This window comes from Ammospiza caudacuta, chromosome 8, assembly GCF_027887145.1.
Source record: "Ammospiza caudacuta isolate bAmmCau1 chromosome 8, bAmmCau1.pri, whole genome shotgun sequence".
Lineage (NCBI taxonomy): Eukaryota > Metazoa > Chordata > Aves > Passeriformes > Passerellidae > Ammospiza > Ammospiza caudacuta.
This window is the reverse complement of record NC_080600.1, coordinates 12,047,369-12,067,977: the sequence shown is the minus strand read 5'-3', so window position 1 is coordinate 12,067,977 and position 20,609 is coordinate 12,047,369. Positions and strand designations below refer to the sequence as shown.

Genomic DNA, 20,609 nt, shown 5'->3' with positions numbered 1-20,609 from the left:
TATTTTATAATAGATAGAGACTAGAACATAACTGCTCAGGAGAAATGGGAAGATAGAGATCAGCCAGTGCTAAAAGTGTATGGCAGAAGAGATGGGAGGAAAAGAAGAAGTACCAAGAGCCTGGCTGAGCACCTGCACAAAGCTCATCCTAATGCACTTGGAGCCACTCTGGGGCAGAGCTGAGTGAGCAGCACTGCTCTGAGAGCCAGGGGATGCCATCAATGAGGTCAGTGCCCAGCACAGAGCTGCTGGCAGCAAGCAGGGCCAAGGTTCCTGGCAGCAGAACCCGGGAGCTGCAGGAGGCAGATGAATCAGAGCCTCGCACAAATGTCCCAGCCGGGGGACAAAACCAGAAATCCAGAAAAAATCCTGCAATGTGAAAGCCACTCTGCTTGTGTAACTGGCTACATTAAACTAAATTTTAATGGCCACAGGACATGTTAGTTGTGGTGTTTAAAGTGGCTTTGAAGAGCAACATCTGTTTCCTAAAAATGCAGAGTCCAGCTCCTCAGTGGGGCTCTCCACCACCAGAACACAAATCAAAATCACTCTGCAGAGAGGCAGCATCCATCCCTGACACTGGGACACTGCTAACAGAAGGAGACCTAGGGGAGGACAAAACTTGCCTCAATACCAAACAAAACAGCTCAAAAAGGATACAAAACAAACGCACTTGGCAAGTTATTTTAAGTCAAAAAATTATCTTGGTGACACAAGTAATACACTTCCTGCCATAATGGAGTACAATGCACTGGTCCTGTTAATTTCCTAGTCTTTTGATTTGATAACTTTTGATAACACTTGATAACATTTGATAACCTTACCTAGACATTTTTAATTCCAACCCTTGATATAATTACATGACTAAAGAAAATGCCTCATTTTTGAGCAAAAAACCATGATTTTACAATTAATGCATGTGTCACAAAGCTTGTCTACTTCCTTGAAACAGCAAAAAATTGATGTATAGGAACATACAACTTCCCTATTTAGTCCTTGAAGCAGCAAAAACTTAATGTAGAAGAACATAGTGCTTCCCTGTTTACTCTGATTAAAAAGCAGCAACTCTCCAGTCCATGAAAAAAAACAAGCATTGCATCTCTGAAGGTATCATTGGCACATATTCAGAATATGGGGCACCAACTGGCCATGTAGAATGGACAAGACTAAATTATGTCCACATAAAACTGATATTTTAGGTCTTCAGACTAAGGGGAAAAAAAAGACCTTACAATAAAAGGTGCATTTTATGACACAAAACTACAGTCATTAAGTGAGCTACCCTACTCTAAAATAATTTTAATATAATATGTTTAGCTCCTTGAAATTGTCTTTGCAGGTTGTCCCTCAGTAAAATATTTTTTGCAATAAAGTAATTTACCAAAAGCCAAATTGCTTTGCTCCTATTAGAGTTTCTCCTGTACCTATTTTATTTTTGCCTTGACAATGTATTTTAAAGGCAGTAAAGCAGAAAGCAGTAAAAGAAGCAATAATGAAGGAAGAGACACACAAAGTGATCCTTAATGGATTGTCAGCTCATGAAGGCAATTCACAAGCTGGAGCAAAATGAGTTCCATGCACAAAAGAAATCAATACTCATTGTAGCATCCTTCCTGCTACACTGCAATTTATCAGCTAAGCAGAATGCTGTCACATCTCATAGGTCTCTGAGAGCTCCCTGCTCTCCCAAGCAATATTTATTCTCCAGGGGTTCCACCCCGGCTGAATCAGATCCAAGAGCAGCTCCCAGTCACTAACTTGGAGAATAAGGCAGAGTTTTCATCACCCAAAGCCCAGGATGAGCCCCAAACCATGGGGTGGAGAACCTCACACACCTCACAGGGCACCAGACATCCCTGGAGTCCCCCTGCTGCTGCTCAAGGAGCCACCAGATCCATATCTACACCAGCAAATAGACCACCACCTTTATTATTTAACTTAAAACTGGGACACGTCACCACATTTATTGTTTAACTTAAAACAGGGACATGTTCAAGCTGCCTGGAACCAGCATTGCTTGGTTATGTTCTAAGGACAGATGGTAAAAATAAAGGAAGTGCCTCCTTAGAAATGAATAGATAAATATCAAGAGACAATCTACAAACTCACATTTATGATTCCAAACATTTTGGAAGCTGTAAGGATTAACAATAGTTTTGCCATCAGGAATACTCATAACGAACACACCAGTCATCTAAACCTGGAAATAAGCAAGCACCTAAATTCCTAAAGTTTCACCTCACACCCAGGCCAAATTTATTAACATGAAAATTTTCAAATGCAATTCAGAGCACAAAGCCCTGCAAACCTACTAACGTGGCTGGAATAAATACCAGTGGAAAACCAAGACACAAAGGTCACAAACTCACCATTTACCTAATGGACCACATTTCTGCATTTCAGATGATCTGAAGTCTTCTAATGAAACATAATAGCAGCAAAGGAAACAACCCCCCATTAAAGAGCTGCTTCCATCATCTCACTGCTGTAAGAGCATCCTCAGCACATCAGCCAGCCCTGAGTGGGTGTGAGGCTTTTTGGGAATTAGCAGGGACACAAATGAGGATTGAGCAGCAGAAATCTTTTCCTAGAGAGCAGTGGTGATGGTGAAACAACTGCCCTTCCATGGAGCAGGCTGGAAGATGCCTGGAAGTTTTGGGTTAGTGTTTTGAGATTGCTTTTCAAACACTCAGAGGTCAATTTGGGAGTTTTCAACTGAGAAATTGAAAGCCTGATGAGTAAAAGTGGAGCTCCATGTTTTAAAGGCTTCAAACAGGCATCTCCAAGGACAGATCAGCTTTTCTCCCAATATGTTGCCTCTTCCTCTCAAAGGACATGGAAATTTTTGGTCAGCTGTCTTCAGAAACTGCTACAAGAGTCAGAGCAAATTGGGGAAAAATAAATAATCTTGGGAAAGTGCTACCTACTACTCTTGGTCATTTCTTTCTCTAGGATACCCAGTAATTGCAAATGGAAGGCCACTGAAATTAAATACTATGTGAGAGAGAAAATGTTAGAAACTGAGAGAGAGATTGAGAGAGGGTACATGAAAGATATTGCCTCCTAAATTTAGGAGGAAAAATGCTTGACTAAATATTGTGAACATAGTCAATAATTTTTTTCCTCAAGAAGCTGCAGTATAACAACACAGCAGAATGATAGCTCCTCCTAAATTATCAACATTTAGCATCACTTCAATATTCACAGAATCCTGGAGGGTTTGTTTGGCAAAATACAATCTAATACACACAAACCTAATAATTGCAAAAAAAAAGGACTATCTGTAACAAAAGTTGCTGGAGTCTGCTGAGTTATGCGGGAGATAGCAAGCCATGAAAACACCTAGAGAGCCCCAGGCACAGAACTGCTACCTTGTCAAAAGGAAAAACTAATAATAAAATTAAATTAAAAAAAAATCAGTAGTAATAGACATCAAATTTCAAAAATAGACTGTTAAGATCCTCTGACAAAGTCCTCAAAAAACCCAAAGGAACTTTACAGAGGAATTTTCTGAAGCTTTGGATCTGTTTCCAAGACATTTAGGAGCAACGCAATGAGCAGGATATTCAGTAAGAATTTTCTTTTTCTGGTTTAAATAGCAGCCTTGCTTTGACCTCAGGACCAGCCAGACTGTGGAACACTTCTCTGCACCACACAAGTTCCTACAGGATTTCCCAGTTCCTGCACTCAGTGAGGGGGTGCAACAGGAGCTGGGTAGAAGGCTTTGGCCAGAGCCCTACTGGAAATAACATTATTTCAAGAGATATTTTCATTATTTGGCATTTCCCACCTACTGCTGGTAAACCTCCAAACAAACAGTGAAAACTATTAATTGGATTACAGGAACAACAAACCTTCCCTTCACAACTCAGCCTTAAAAACAACATTAAACCATCCCTGCACCTCTCCAGCCTTTCCTCACTCTTCTCTCCCACCCCTCCTTTAACCCATCCTGGAAACACACATTAACCCCTCACCCTTCTACACACAGCCCTGCTTCCAACACATGAAATTCAAAGGGAAAAGAAAATAAATTACACAGTACAATGACTATTCTGTGCCCTGTTCATTGCTCATCAGACAGCCTGGAGGTGCCACTTAGGACTTAAAGCAGGAGAAAATTGAAGACTAAAATGTTGGTAATCTTTGCTTGGCAGAGACATGTTACCGTTCGATGTATTCTCATTGGGAAAACAAACAAACAAACACAAACCTAACCAAAGCAAAAGAAAAAACCATAAAATATTAATATGTTTGGACATTGGAATACACCTGCATTTTGCTGACACTTCTGGCTTTAAAGCAGTGAGGACCACTCAAAGCAGATTTACCAAAACGTAACACTGAAGGGTTTGACACGTGCAGAACAAAGCAGGTTAATATATTGGTCGGCCTGTAACAATAAAATATTTGTGCCAATAATTGAGGGATATACTAAACTATGGAGCTGAAGGTTATAAGTTGAGCAGGGCACCTGTACATACTTAAAAACATACACACAACATATGCACCTACATGTATTTTACCCGCACATAAGTACAGATGGATGATAATCAATGCCAATGTATGTAGACACTGGACTTGGCTTTTTGGAGAAAACATTCTCCCTGTAATTATTTTAGGAAGATAAAACAGGAATGGATAATTCATGCCAACTTAATACAAGATTTGCAAGTCACTTAAACAATAATATAATATTTAAATAATTTTAACACACAGAACCAGTTACTAGCAGCCAATTCTGGCACATACTTTTAGATAAAATACTAACCCTACTAGCATTTATACACATATTTTATTGACTTCAACAGAACCCTTATTTCATCCTCAGTCTGGTGAAACCACTGTGCATTCTCAATACTGTGAAGCCAGAACCTACTCACTATGCCAATCTAATTATAGGTTTTGTTAGACATACATACAAGCTGACAGTTCAAAAGAACTTCCCTCTTGAAAAAGCTCCAAGATTTATTACAAATAAGTTGGGCCTCTTACCAAGATATCCAGAGATTAATTAATTTATCTACATTACTACATTTTTTTCCCATGTTTGCGCTGCGTTTTTTCTCAATAATGTTGCAGCCAGACGCTTCAGTCATCCTAGGTCAGATTTTTTACTGGCTCCTTGCCACATACACAAGGTGTAAGTACAAAAATCAGGATTTCTTTAGATGTTGGTATTCAATTGTCCATCTTCTCAACACGAAGAGAAGAGTGAGTAACCATTTCAGGACAGTGATACACAATGCAGGGCAATGTGCATGGGGACTAAAACCAGGGGCACATCCAGTGCTGCCTTTCCAAAACAGCAAAAAGAAGGACAAGTTACTTTCCCTCTGGTTATTAATAGCTCTGATGGAATATTATCATTGAAAACATACTCACATTCATTCTTTAGACACTCCATGCTTTACTGTACATGTGACTTTCAGATTCTTCCTCATTTTCTCTTCCTCACCAGACTAATTTACTTTCACTGCATGATAGAATCTATGGGCTGAGAGAACATCAGGGATAATCACGACGTTTCCAGAAGGATTTATTACAGATTATAACAAACTCATCACCTTAATGGGATTTGTCACACAATAGTTTAAATCAGCGCTATAGATCTACAGAGGATAACAACTGCTTTAAAATATAAGGACCCAACCTGAAAGAGTCATTAGGTACATAATGAACTCCCTCAATTCACATGTAAATCCCAGCAGCCTCCTCAAGAGCATGGATAGGCGTGATTAAGCCAGAGAGCACATGTTGCAAAGTACTTCACCTAAGACTTGTGCTTTTCTCATGCACTTATTTATTTTGAGCCATTTAAATAATATTACAGAAGCCTTTCTTCTATTAAGGCATCTACTGAACTGTGACAAGCTGAATTTTCTGCTGATGGTTCTTTTTTTTTTGGAAACAAAATTTCCTTTAGTCCATTAAAATAAGCTCTAAAAAGATCAAAATAATCTCAAAAAAACACCCCAACACTTTATCAGTGAGGCTATCAGAATGCTAACGTTATTTAAATCCAATATGAAATAATACACACAAACACTCCTGCTCATACCTTGGCTCATTCTCAATGAGGTTTGGGACTCGGTGAAAGCAAAAGCAATGGAAGGAGCCTCTGGAGCCTGCAGTGCACCATTCATCCATCAGGTTCCTACCATGTACTCTGAAGAGCCAATGGCACAAAACCTCACAGGTGTCACCAAGAGAGGGATAAAATGTTCAATATGAACCTTGGAGGTGTGAAAATGAACCTAGCCTGTAATGCCTGCAAACCCCCTTCTAACCACAGGTTACAGTGAGAGAATCACCTTTTGAACGCCAGCAATCCAAAGAAGAAGGAAATAGGAGAACTTAAAGCATAGATTTCCCATTGGCAGATAAGCAGACATGGCTGATTTGCCACGTGCATATCCACAAAATGCCTCTCACAACCTGGATGAGAACACTGCAGACAGAGATGCTGACAGGACCATCAGCTGGTAACACATTTCTTTATCTTTTCTCCCCTCCATACACACCAACCCGAGCAGTTAGCAACTGCTAGGTAATCCTGCTAGATCAGAAGATGAGCGTGCCTCAAAAGAAACCACACAGGCGACCAAAATCAATCGCTGGTCTCCTCCAGAATGCCAAACATTGCACACCAGCGGAGGCAGGAGCAGGAGCTCAGACAACCTACGCTTGCTGACTGCTGCCCCGGTGTGGTGGATGTTTTAACAGACCTAAAATTGCAGGGAAAAATAAAATGATCCTGCTTCATACTTTTCTCATATTCCTTCATTCTTTGGGGTTTTCCTTTTAGTCTCTACATTATCAGTATGGCAAGCAATAGGGTGTGGTAACTGAATATTGTGCCATGTCGGATTTCCCCCAAACTGGAAAAGAAAAAGAACTACCCAAACGTACATAACTTTTATTTCACAGTTAAACCATTCAGTAAAAACCAAAACACCAAATTTTTCCCTTTTGGTTTGTCAAGACCGATACACAGTCAGCTTTACATGTGTGCCCATCACCACAAATCCAGGATTTGGGAAAAGCTGACTTACACAACAAAAGAAAAAAATTTTAAGTAATTTTTAAATTTTTAAAATTTAAAAGTGGAAAGCTTGGAGGAGCAAATAAACACTGGAGAGGAAAAGAGAACATAGGTCTAAGGCAAAGTCCAAAATGCCTTCATCAGTCAGAGGGATGAAGCAGTATTGAATAGCTGTAAGAACAGACACTTGAGCCATGGCTGACTAGCTTCTCCTTGAGCTGTGTCCTTTTTTAAATGTTGGTTTATACTGTGAAAGACTAAATCAGACGCATTAAACTTTAAAGTAATAGTCTACATCAAATATGTGAATCTATTCTATAAAATAATCAGTTTAGGCTGCTTCAAATTATGGCACTGATAGGAACTAAAAATTGAATACAGTGGACTTAAAATTCCTTGGGAATGAAAGCATGAGCCCATTAGGCTGCCCTGGTATCAGCCAGCTGAGCTGTCAGGGCTGTTCCCAGGTGCAGTTCCCTCTCCTGGGAAAGTGTCTCTCTGGACAAACCTTTACTCTCTGTCTCCCCTGAGGTGCTGTAACTCACTCAATCCTCAGCCAGGTCACAGGCAGCTCTTCCCTGGCATCTCCACAATCTTTGTAAAAATACCTGCTGTAGTATTTTTAATTCCCCTTTACAACAGCCCTAAAGAACACATTGGCCCTTTTCCATTCCAGTGCAACAATAACAGTATGATTGAAAAAATACACAAATGGTTGTATATTTTCTTCTCATTCCCCAACTTGCTGATGGCAGCTAACGCAGCCAAACCCCAAAATCCATTCTAACCCACCTCAGCATCTCATACTGATTATTTCCCATCTCATTTACCTCTAATCCAACAGTTTGACAGTACTCAAAGCCTTCTTAAGCCTGATATAGCCTCCAAAAGTTGTTAAAATTGAAGGCATATAAGATACAAACATAAATCATGTAATCATGGATCTCTAACACAAAAATCCTTTCCCAGCTCCCAAAAACTCCCCACATATTTGTGATTTCATCACAGTGGATAGCTGGCCACAGCATAGATGGAGGTGAGCTATGATTCATGAGAGCCTTTTAAGAACAAAGCTTGTATGTCCAGCCTTTCTTCTCTGCTTCTCAGGAATCAGCCCTCTACTTTATTCCCTTACTCTTAAACCAAGGATGACACTGCAGATCCCACTCATCCAAGGTGGATGATGCCCAAGATGCCTCCATTCATGTTCATGGATGCCAAACCTGCATGCCACCAAACCCCTGCTGGAGCTGCAGCCTGGGCTGCCTCAGACCTGAAGGCAGAGGTGAAAGGGATTTTACGCTGGATTTGTGCTCCTGGCAGGACAGAAAACAGCAGCTGTAGTTTGAGGCTGACACAGACAGGCTGTGTGTGATTGGATACCAACTCCACTGCCCAGAGCTATCCTTTCACATTCCAGTGAAGAGTGAGATCTGTGCTGCATCCAAACATGTTTCTGAGCTTGGCAGGGAACTCAAAGGAAGTCTGCACAAACTAGAGAGAGAGAGCCGTGCCATCCTCCACCCAACAGCAAAATTCTGTTCCTGCTTTATTTGCCCAAAGTTGACTAATACCTGTCTTCTGAGCTGAAAATGTCTGTCATCCAGCCCAGAATTCATCCCACCTGTTCCCCAAAGAAACTGCATTCAGACAGACATAAAAAAAATAAAAAGCCAGATAAAAAGTCTTTGTGTGCAAGCCAGCCAGAATTGTCAGTGATTCTCTACAGCCCACAAAAAAACTCTTGACATGAGGCACACTGTGTCTATGTGTTCATTATTTAGTAATAAAAGACAGGAATATGAAACACCAGCATCTCTTTCAAAGTTCTGTGTCAGGGATGAGTGGGACTCTGCTCACACTGTACATTTCCAGGAATATTTACTTTAAACCTGCTATGCAGCCTTATATGATTACCTTACTTCCAGGCTGATTTATTTGTAAATTGTCAGTAAGGTATATTAATGTAAAATAGTTATTATCTTAACAACAGTTAACAATTAAACTCTTCCATCCTTATCAGACCTCCACAAAATAATTTCAGTTTTCCCTATATTTCTCTTATTAGGCTAATACCCACAGGAATACACAATGTTAAAAGTTGCAAAACCAGATTTTTGAATAGGAGCAAAGAGGTGACCTTCTTGACTAAATTACTGTGCCTGGAAAAGCTGTAGATAAAATAATCTATCCTTCTTGTAATTACTGAGGGATCTGCAGGGAGGGAAAAAAAGAAGGTGCTGTAATTTTAAACTACCATATATAAATACTATATGCCTTAAACTCCATGGGTAGATTTTGAATTAAAAGCATGATTAAATTAAAAAGAAGGAAAACCAAAACGAAGCAAAAACCCAAGGCCTTGTGAGCAACCTGAAAAGAGCAGAACAGGTCAAAGCAAAAGAGACTCCCCACAGCAGGGCAGAGCAGGGCTCACTCTGAGATGAGAATACACTCTCAGGGAAAAGGGCAAATTCTCCACTTCTCCAGCCCAACAAGACAAAAATAAAGGAGCTGAGGAGCTCTTGTATTTCTCATTGTGTTTCCTATCTAAAAATCCCGTGGAATTTGGGGGGTTGGGTTGTTTGGGGTTTTGGGGGGTGGGGTGGGAGCATTGTTTCAGTTCTTTACTATTATTCCTTTTTATTTTCTTACCCCTCAAAACTGAGATTTGTGTTCCCATGGCACTGCAGATAACTGGGCTGAAGGTGTGTCAGGAGTTTGGGAGCAGCCCGTGGGGAACAAGAACATTTTCCCTGCCAACAAACATCACATGCGAAGAGCAGTAATAATGACTTTATCACAGCTTTGCAGCTTTTAAATCATCATGGAAAGTGGCAAGTTTCTCCCCATTTTTGCTTTCCACGCTGAACTGCCTGCATGTGTACTCTGTTGGCTTTCCATGAGAACAAAATATACAAGTATTAAGTCTGGACACAGGGAAGAGGGATCTGTCTCCTCTGCCAAGCATTTGGCTGCTTAAACCTCAAGCATCAGAGATACATCCAGGAATGCTCATCAGGTATTGGGAATTTCTGATCTCTCAAAGACATTCCAAGTAGTTAGCAGATACTGGAATTTTTTAAGAGACTGAGAGAAAAATAATTCAGACAGAGTCTGTTGCTTAAATGCATCTTGGGCCTTTCATATATCTGAATGCCCTAATCAGAATTTGCATTCAAGAAGATTAGAGTCCAGTCAACTGGTAAAAAAGATGAATATTTAGAATTATCTCAAAGCATTGAAAATATATTTTAGAATCTTCTCTCATAAAACACTTGCATCTTTGAAACGAAATAGAGGAGAGCAGGAGAGAAGAGGGCAGTCGTGAAAAGTATTAAATATACATTTTTTTCCAAAGTGAGATCATAAAAATACAAAGCGATGCATTTAATTAGTTTTTCTCTAATTATCTCCTCTAACACTTCTTCCCTCTCCCCCCAGATTTTTTTTCAAACAGATGTATTCAGGATACAGACCAAAGCAGCTTCATTTCAATTACAGGAATTTTCTATTGGAATCGCGAGGAGCTGCAACACAAAAGTGCTTTTAATAAACCACTTTTTGGCAAAGAAAATGAGATCAGCTCAAGGTTTCTGCAATGTCATACAACAAAGAGGCTGCAGCACCCTCCCACCCTGCCGGGGAGTCATCAGATTGAGCTCCTGCCTGCCAGGACATGGCCAAGGGCTATTTCCAGGCTTTGGCTCCCCTCCCCTGCACCCAGCTGTGCTGAACTGCTCCTGCCCTTATGCTCGCTTTGAGCCAGAGCCAAACCACCTTCCTCAGGTGCACCTGGAGAAACTGAGCCCAGGCACAAGTCTTTCTCCATGAAAATCTACAGCTAGAAACAGAAAATGAGGGAAAATAAAACCCCAGTGAAACAAAAAGCACAAACAAAAAAAAAATGCAACCAAACAACAACAAAAGCCACCAAACCCCAGGTTATCAGAGCACCTATAAGGAGTGGCAGCAAATAGTCACACTTTTACCAAAATATTCTGAAAAATACACTATTACAGACAACTTTTCCCTAGAAGTGTACATTTACAACCTACACAATATTTACTAAAGCCAAAAGAAATTAAGTCTTGTTTGGATTTGGTTTGGTTTTTCTTTTAAAGAATGTCACTGGAGCTGTAATTTCAGGTCTTGCTCATTGTCATAACTCAACATTTCCCCCCCTCCATCAACATTATTAGTTCATAAATGACTGTTTCTAGCTATGCCACTATTAAACTTCAAGTTCATATCAGAAATTGTGTATTATTCTTTCACCTTACACATCTATTAGAAAATCGGGTTGATCCTCTTCTTTTTAACTGAGAAAAGCCAGTCCTTTTTTTCCCCCCAACTTTAACTTCACAGAAAACATTAGTGATCCAATGAACAACAGGAAATGTTGCAGGTAAAACAAGGAAGGTGCTTGGGGAGGGATTTTACAAAGATCACTCCAGGCTCATATATTTGACTCAATTTTTATTGAGTAATTTCTAAGGTGGGCAAAAAGCCAGCTGAACAGAAGGAGCCGGCACAGGCAGGTAACAGCCACCCCATTCAGGGCTGTTATGTCCAGTTGTTAAGGGGAGCTGCCAGCCCAGGTTATACATCAGCAACAACAGCAAAATGCCTCCCTACCAACCATGCAACCTTGTAATTCAAAATATGCACAAGTAACTTGTGCTTCATTCAACAGGAAAATGCTGTCAGTGTAAAGTACTTTTATACACAAACCATGCTTGCCCATTTACTGGTTTTCTCTGAAAAAGTCAGGAGTCTACAGATATATTTGTGAAATTAAGGAAGAAAATATCAGTCTCTTAATGCATGAAATCATCAATATTCTAACAATTACTGCAGCCTTTTATACGTATCTCAGCATTTTGCTACAGCAACAGCGAGCAGTAATGTCCCAGAAGTTCATGTTGTACACATTTCATCATCTAAAGCAAACATTTGCACAGATTTTACATAATCAGGGAAAAAAGTCTCACACAAACAGTCAACATCAAGAGGAAGGAGCCTGAGCTTTAAAGTCGACAAAATGCCTTTACAAACTTGGGTGAAGTATGAGCAGCAACCTTTGCTGCTCGACTTGCCACGGCCAGGAGGAGACTCTGAAACAAGAACATAGATCAGGAGCAGTAACACTCACTGCCCTGGCCACACCAGGAGCTCTGCAGCCAGGAGAAATCCCTATTCCATCTGCACAGGACACAGAGAGAGCAGTCAGACCCTTCAGACATCCCACAGTGTCCACCAGAGCTCCTGTCCACAGACAGAGCAGAGGCACCTTGGATTTATTTATTCACTTTTAAATCCTTACACTAATTCCATTTTTTCCCCATGCCTGGGTCCCAGGGAGGTGATTAGCGAAGGCTGGATGGAGGCACAAAGTTATTTTGACTCAGTGGTGTGGGAACAGCTGCTAAGGAAATGCAAGAGGGCATTGCTGGTGCCAAGCTCCTCTGCCAGCCCTGGAGCACAGCGTGTGATTCGACTTAATTGCTGAACTTCCACAATGAATTCTGCCTGGTGTCAGATGGAACAGCATTAAGGGCTTAACTATCCTAAAATAACATTTCTAAAGATTGGGCCCTTGTTTTTCTGACCTGGTTTGTACAATCCTAAATGGAAAGAGATTAGGAATTAAACATATGCAGTGTGAAAAATCACAAGGTTTGTTTTGTGAACCCAGTTCAATAAAGTGAAGTGGAAAGGATAAACTACTTAAAGATGCAATCACTAAGGGAGGATCTGGAGACTGCAGGGATGGATGGTGAAGGTGTAGTTCTTTCTGTCTATGCAATTACCCCTAAATGAAGCCAGAAAGAGACAATCCAAGGGGAAAAAAAGACAGGCAGACACTGCACTGATTCTGTTCTCAAATGCTTGGAATAACTTGAACTTTTCATGCAAGCTTAATTCTTGGGTGTTTACTTAAATGAGATCCCCACTGGTTTTAATGACGAGCAGACCAATTAATTTCAAAGGACACATGAATATTCTAGTGGAGAAAAAGCAAGCCCAACTGCAAATATAAATTAATAAAGACATTACAGGCTTTCATATCATCACCTGTGCCCACACTTTCATCTCTCACCTGAAAGAAAAATCTTGAATCCAGTGAAGGCTGTTTGGCAGCAGCCAGCACACCAGCAGATGTGTCTGCATTAGTGCTTTATTTTCCATCCCAGCTGCTCTCATTCCCCACAGCATGCAGAGGTCCTGGAGCACTCCAGTGGCACTGGAAGATGCTCTGCAGGACTTGCCCAGCACATCACACCTGCTGCTGGCCCCTCAGCCCCCTGGGGCAGATCAGAGCCAGCAGGAAGGAAAGCCCCCAGGCCCATCATTGCACACACACCAGGGGTTTGCTGCTCTTTGCTTTACAGTCCTGCTCCTCTTGTGCCTCCTTACTTGTCAAAACACTGCCAACAGCACAGGGAAGAAATTCTGTGTGCTTCGTGTGCATCTGTGCAAAAGAATGTTTGCATGCAAGCACATAAAAAATGTGATATGTTTTAACTGTGTCTTGCTTTATCACCTGATACACTGCAAAGGAAACAGTTTAACTATTATAAGCATAATATCTAATTGCACTTTCATCTTACAGAGTGAAATCCTGATTCTGGAAATAGCTCAGCCTACATTGCATGCAGACATATGGCCACATCTACATGATAAAGAAATTGCACAAGATTATGAATCTCTAGCTTGATGCAACTCTTGTAAATAAACATGTACCATGAGCAGATCAGAGACTTGACTGCAAATTAGATTCATTCCAATTTCCTAGACCAAACACACATGTTCCAAAGCCATCCAAAGGGCAGCCATTGGTCTGGATCTTTGCTGGTGGCTGAATTTACACTGGGATACAATCACAGGGAGGAGTTTAATTCCATCCAGTTCCCCTGTGGTGGCACTGCCACACAAATCACACCAACACATGGGGGAAAGGTCATTCACTTCCAAACTGCAGCCTCTCTCTGCAATAAATTATCAATGCAGGCAGTGGCAAAAATAAATCTACACCATTTAAGCCCCATCAGGGCAGCTCCCACAGCTCAGAAAGTTCCACCCATGAGCTGTTCTTGTGCCTGCCCGGAGCTGGAGGCAATGGAGCAAACTTTGGGCAGCCTGGAGCAAACTTTGGGCTCTTTTTGGCTCAAATACACCTGAAGCATTGAAAGGCAGATATATATATATATACACAAATATCTATTAAATACTAGCATCCAGATAAGGATGTGACTCACTCACCACTGCCCAGCTGGAGCAGCCCATACAAGAAATCTCATTTATAGTGCATTTTATTACTGGAAAAGCAAGACAGGAGCGTATTTTAAAAGCTGTCACTTACTGACAACTTGTAATGTGTGGTTACAAACACTGAAAATGAGTGAAACAGACACTTGGCTTTAGGAAGGATGAGATGGGAATGGCTGGTACATGTCTTGGTCTGAAAATATCACACTTAAGTCTGATGCTAAAGAAGTGTTTGCAAGACTAACAACAAAAGCTTAGATGTTAGAGGATGGAGTGCAGGTATGCATTTATGAGGGGATTAATTAAATTTACAGGCAGGCAACATTAAAGGAAAGAGAAAAGCCACTGTATTCATTTAAAAAGAATAAATATAATAGTGAAATTGGCATTTAATGCAGCTTAAGCAGGCAAAATGTGCACTACATAAGCATGAATCTTTCCAAAAAACCCACTTTTAGGTTGCATGAAGAGAGTCAGGAGTGCTGTGTTCGAGGGCTAGAAAGGCCCATCCTGTGATCCCTGCCTGTGCAGCAATTGGGACACACTCAACAATTAGTCTACTTAATACAGTGTAAGGAAGCCAGTTCTCTTCTAATATCTGACACTTTTAAACAATTTATATATTCCAGTACCAACTGTATTTATAGGTGGTAAGTGACTCTAAGTATTAAATAATGAAGAGATGTTCTTCCTATCAGCTGAGCGATTGCAACATTAAAAGATGGGAACATTACTGCACAAAAAAACCTGCTAGATTTCCCCCTCAAAGAAGCTGTTTCCTAAATATTTCATAAAGTTGCTTTTTCAAGTGGCACTAAATATTTTCCAAGATGTTACTTCCTTAGTAAATGTCTCACTAAGTGGCTTTTTTGAACAAGGCAGCTGCTTTCCAGCCATTTAGCTTTCCTACACACTCCAGCATCAGCATGATGAATGGAGTGCACAGGGTGCCAGACTGCTCAGAGCTGACCATTCTCCATGCACAGGCACAGCACAGCACCTCAGCGTGTGCACACGCACAGAATTGCAGAATTACAGGTACACAATTACCACACATAAAATGTTTATCAGAGTACTGCATGGTTGCTGCCATCTGGACATCCTGTCCTTGAGGGAGACAAGCTGCAGCAAGCAAAGGGACACCGATCAAGAAAGCTTTAATGAGCTCTGACAGGAAGGGTCCAAAGTTTCACAATCTTGTTTTTCCTCTGTGCCTTCCAGCAAATGCGAAGTTTAATCCATTTTAAATTTTCAGCATGCACTTTGAAGCAACTCCTTCATTTTTGGACTTTTTGTAGCTCACAAGTACAACACAAGGAGCAGTTCCCAATTTCATTAAAGCCACATCCTGCCACAGGTCCTTGGGATCTGTTCAAGAAATGGCCAGAGGGTCACAGACTTCCCTAAAAAGTCCATCTTTCTTTCCAGCATGGAACCTGCTCTCTTTCCAGCTACCAGCCACTGGATTCACCTCAACATTCCTGGCAATGAAAATTAGGAAATCCATACTCTCTGTTACCAGCCAAGTCCTGCTTTGCTTCCTCACCCCCTCTCATTTCTTCAAAATCACTTTTTCATCATTTCTTTGTGTCTCTGTGTTAAGAACAAAAGCTCAGATCTTTATCTTACAGACCTGAAAGTGAATTCAAATCTGGTCAAGTGTTCACCATCATGAGGAAGAACAGTTTGAAACAACAGACTTCAATTTCGCCATTATCTCCTTGTCCAGAAAAAAAAAAAAAAAGAAAAATTATTGCAAGAAAATTCTAGAAAACATATTTTCACTATCATTCTATCACACCCTACTTGAATATAAGAACAAATGGAGAATATCACAAGCAGCAAAATAAGAACAGCACAAACCATTCTCTCATTTGCAACACATAAATACAAAAATTGTCATGTTTTTCCAATCAGCTAAATGCCAGCTGCAATGGTATCATTAAACCTGTAGCAGGTCTAAAAAAGTAACAAGCAAAGCAATTAAGACTGTATTAGAGACCTTATTCTTACAACATAATCAAAAACACTTCTTTACTCCTGACAAAAAACCATAAATGTCAAAACAAAATCTCAGAGCTGGAATTCTCATTTTCAGACTGAGCAAAGGCAGTTCATCTACTTCTAAAATGGCACCCAGTTTTGAAAAATAGCTTGGAAAGATCTGGGATATGAAACACCATAAAGCTCAAAAAATAAAAATTAAAATTAAAAAAGGCAAGCATAAGGGAGGAATGGGCAGAAAGCAAAAATATGGGAAAAGGTACATGAAAAAGAAAAGCAATGCAGAGCAGAAGCCCAGGACAGAGAGACATAAAGAAGTACAGGGTCCATAACAGAGCTGCATTTAAAAAATCATATTCTCCATTACAAATAACACAGTAATAGGCAGCCCCCAGCCCTCCCAATCATGGATGTAAAAGAAATGGAACAAAAATGGGAGAAAGCAATTAGGACAAAATGGGCTTGATTTAAAATAACACAAAGGAAGCACAGTTGCAAATGGAAATAAAGCAGCAAGAAACATAAAAGACTAAAGTTTAATTTTTTTTCCCCCCCTTAAAACAAGTGTTCAGTGACTTCAAGGAAAGTAATCACTAGATCTGTTTATTTTCTTCCAAGTATTTCTCAAATATAGAGCTCTGTCCTAAAAACGCTCACCCACTAGGCCCAGGATTTTATTCCATTTTTTAAAGTGTTCAGGTATGCATAACAGCTCATCAGCACTGCATTTTAATGTTTTATGATGTTTCCTTTCCTTCCTTTCATGGCCAGGCTTGGCACTCCACCCAGGGTGAAAGCATTTTGTGCTGTCCTGCCTGGTGCAAACCTCACCTTGGTGCTCCCATTCATTTTTTAGCACAGCTCTTTGACCTCCCAGGCAGCTTTAGCTGACTTTCCTTATCTGATTTTTTGGGAATGATCTGAATCCACTGAAGGTTTCATTTTTTGGGGAAAAAACTAGAAGGAAACAGAAGGGTCACCCCAAAGCAGAGCAACACAAAATCACAGCCAGTTATGTCCTGTGCCCCCCTGCAGCCAGGAAGGGTGAAAGAGGACAGGCAGATGTAAGAGCTAATCCTGTTATGAGGAAGTTGACAATAATGTGTATTTCTGCAGCCTCACAGTGTACAGCATTCCTGGGAAATGGATGTTGCAAAAGCAAGATGCTTCTACAGATTAAATAACCGCACGTCTTCACTGCCCTTGTATTTTTTCTTAAGTAAAAATGCATTTAGGGTGACTAGAATTTGTCTGCTGTGAAGCTCAGGATCATTCAATTTCTGTCTGTCATTTGAAAAATTCAGTCTATGAAGAAATGATGGCTGCAGTAGGTAAGTGATGAGAATGACAACCTGGTCAGGGTGGAAAATTGAGAAAATTAAACTGTACAACTGCATGAGAATCAACAGTGAAATCTAAGTCCAACAAAATGCATCTATTTCCCAAATGTTTGCCATGAAAGTAGCAAATTTGAGTGAGTTTTTTTTTCCCCAAAAAATGAAACCTTCAGTGGATTCAGATCATCCCCAACAAAAAATCACATGAGGAAAGTCAGCTAAAGCTGACTGGGAGGTCAAAGAGCTGTGCTACAAAATGAATGGAAACACCAAGGTGAGGTTTGCACCAGGCAGGACAGCACAAAATGCTCACCAAGCCAGGGAGATTTTCCACAGACAGACAAAAAAAACACATCAGAGGAAAAGAAGACAAGATTAAAAGACAAAGAGGTCAGAAATAAAACTTATGTCTCTGTCTAGAAGTAATTCATGTTTAATTCTCTTCTGTCACAAGAGAAAGAACAAATATAGCCACACACATACACAACTTAGAGCAATTAATAGTGCAGAAGGAAATAAATCTGTCAGGTCCTGACAAGGATCACATTATTCTTACAAAATACAAACAAGCCTATCTTACAAGTGTTTTAACCCAGAATTTATCAAAGCACCTTCTTGAGAAGCTGAAAATTCTAATGGATGCATCAAAGGCAACAGAGAAGTCACAGCACAAGCAGAGACTCCAGGAAACTAAAAACTCAACCCACAGCCCAACACAGCATTTGTGACAAGGAATCTGGGGAGTGGAGGAGGGACAGGGAAATGATAAGAATAGAGTGAAGTGAGTGGTCCCGGTGATGCTGGTGAGACTATGTATAGCACAAGCACATGCCACAATAAAGGCAGACTGCACAATCCACCCCCCACCAGGTACCTACACATCGAGGAAGCACTAGCAACACCCCTGGAATTCTTCTCATTTCACCTTTTAAACAGACTGCTGGGAGGCATTTTGATAGATTTGTGTTGAAGTGCTGGAGCGAGTTCAAACAAAAGCCACGCCATCATCAAAACCAGAGGAACTGATAAATGAAAGAAAGGAAAACAGCTGAGCATGCCAAGCTTGGAAAAGGAGCAAGTAATGAGGATTCTTCCAGCTTACAAATATCTGAAGGATGTAGCCATCGAGGAGACAGCAATTAGTCAGGACAAAATGGGCTTCCTTCCAAATAACACAAAAGAAGCACAGTTGCAAAATAGTAATAGTTTCAGGAAATACTTAATGGCAGAAAAGTGCAGCAACAGTTATTTTAAAGCATAGAACATCTAATATAAATGTACACATTAGATCATCTTACATGGAGCCAGCCACAGTCTATAGCTCTGTCAAAGCAAAATCATGATCCACTGGATGGCTGTCAGACACAGGGGATACCCAAAGAGCCTTCTACTCTTTTTTTGGGTGCATGATGGTGCCTTCTATTCCAAACCACACCACAGAAAGGTTTGTATGGAAATACAGCTATATTGAGTACTTACAGCTATTCACTTCAATGAAAATTCTGAAGTGATTACAGCTAATAAACACACTATTTCTAAACCTCTGAAGTGATATTATGATTCTGATAGACCATATGGTTTCAGTGTATTTATACCACGCTGAGCTGTTCGGAGCCTTTCCACATGTCAGCTGTGACTGTCTTCTGGGGACACACAGCAGGTTTGGGTGGGGGAGACTGTGGGAGGACCCTGGTGGGACTTCTGGTGGGCTGTGGCACTGCTGTGAACCACCCACCCCACCCCAAACTTCAGCACTGCCAAATCCAAGGAAACGTCTCCTCGACTGGAGTCCTCTTTCCCAACCCCAATACCCAAATCAGTAATCGAATGTTGGTGCTAATTTGCAACAAATTAAATTAAGCAAAATACCCTGTGCTCAGACTGTTTTGGCAGCAACAGGAGCAGATGCTTTCCTAGAGGCAGTATTTAATTTACTAAGACCCCATTCACTTGCTAACAGCACTGAGCTTGATCAAGACCTCCTGTGTCATTGGGAAAGTCGTAGCTGCTCTAAGAGTGCCTGTAAGTAAACAAGAAATGTTGCTGAATAACACAAAATGTCACTAACTTCTTGCAGCATCAATCCTGCTCTTCAGAGAGACAACAGAACCTCTAAAGAAGGGCACTAAGTATTTCTTCTTTATAGGTCACTGAGCTATTAATATTTTTTACTTTTTCTACCTCTGTTCCCATGGAGTTGTGTCATGAGACAGAAGCAAAGTCGCATTAACCCCACTGCAATCCTGCCACTCCGTTGAAAACATGACCTATTAGTAATTAATCTTAGAACTGGAGGTAATAATAGCTCTCTCCACCTCACCAACAGCACTGCTCATCCTGCATTTACAGCTCCTACAAGGACCCTTGACAGGGGAGAGAGAACCAGGGGAATGTGTTAGCTACTGCAAAATGAGGCAGGAGCTCCTGACTTGGTAACCCGTTATTAACCAAAAGCTTTTCCTTCATTTCATTTTCTGCAGTTAAACACACACTCAGAGAGACAAAAGGTCCATTTGCTTCTCTCTCGACGCACACATGTGAGACTCATTAATGTTAATCGGATTTATGAATGCCTGCTGAAAAGACAAGAAACTGTAAAGATTTCCCATTTGCAGAGAAACAATCAAAGGAATAATTTCTTGTGCGTCTTGCTGATGAAGAGATGAGGAAATAATGGATGAGTCACTTTACATTATGATTCAAAATTCTTAAAATAGAAGAGATGAAAACACTGATTTCTGTATAGGTCAAATTCATGTAAAGGACTCTTTCTAAGAATCCAATTTGAACCTTCAAGTATAGTTCTGCTTCTAATTACCCAGCTCCAAGAAGAAATCCTGGTCTCTGAATTGTAATGATACAGATTTGTTGCTGTAATTCAATTTGTCAGGTGTAAAATACAAATGCAATTTCCTCTGCACACCCTCCTGTAGCTTTCAGACACTGAACTT

The 20,609-nt window shown here is 40.6% G+C and overlaps 1 protein-coding gene across 1 annotated transcript in view; it reads right to left on the bottom strand.

Annotated features, from left to right (window-relative positions):
• ZNF804A (zinc finger protein 804A) overlaps positions 1-20,609 on the bottom strand; it is a 147,377-nt gene that overhangs the window by 115,118 nt on the left and 11,650 nt on the right. The gene's annotated exons all lie outside the window — the stretch shown is intronic.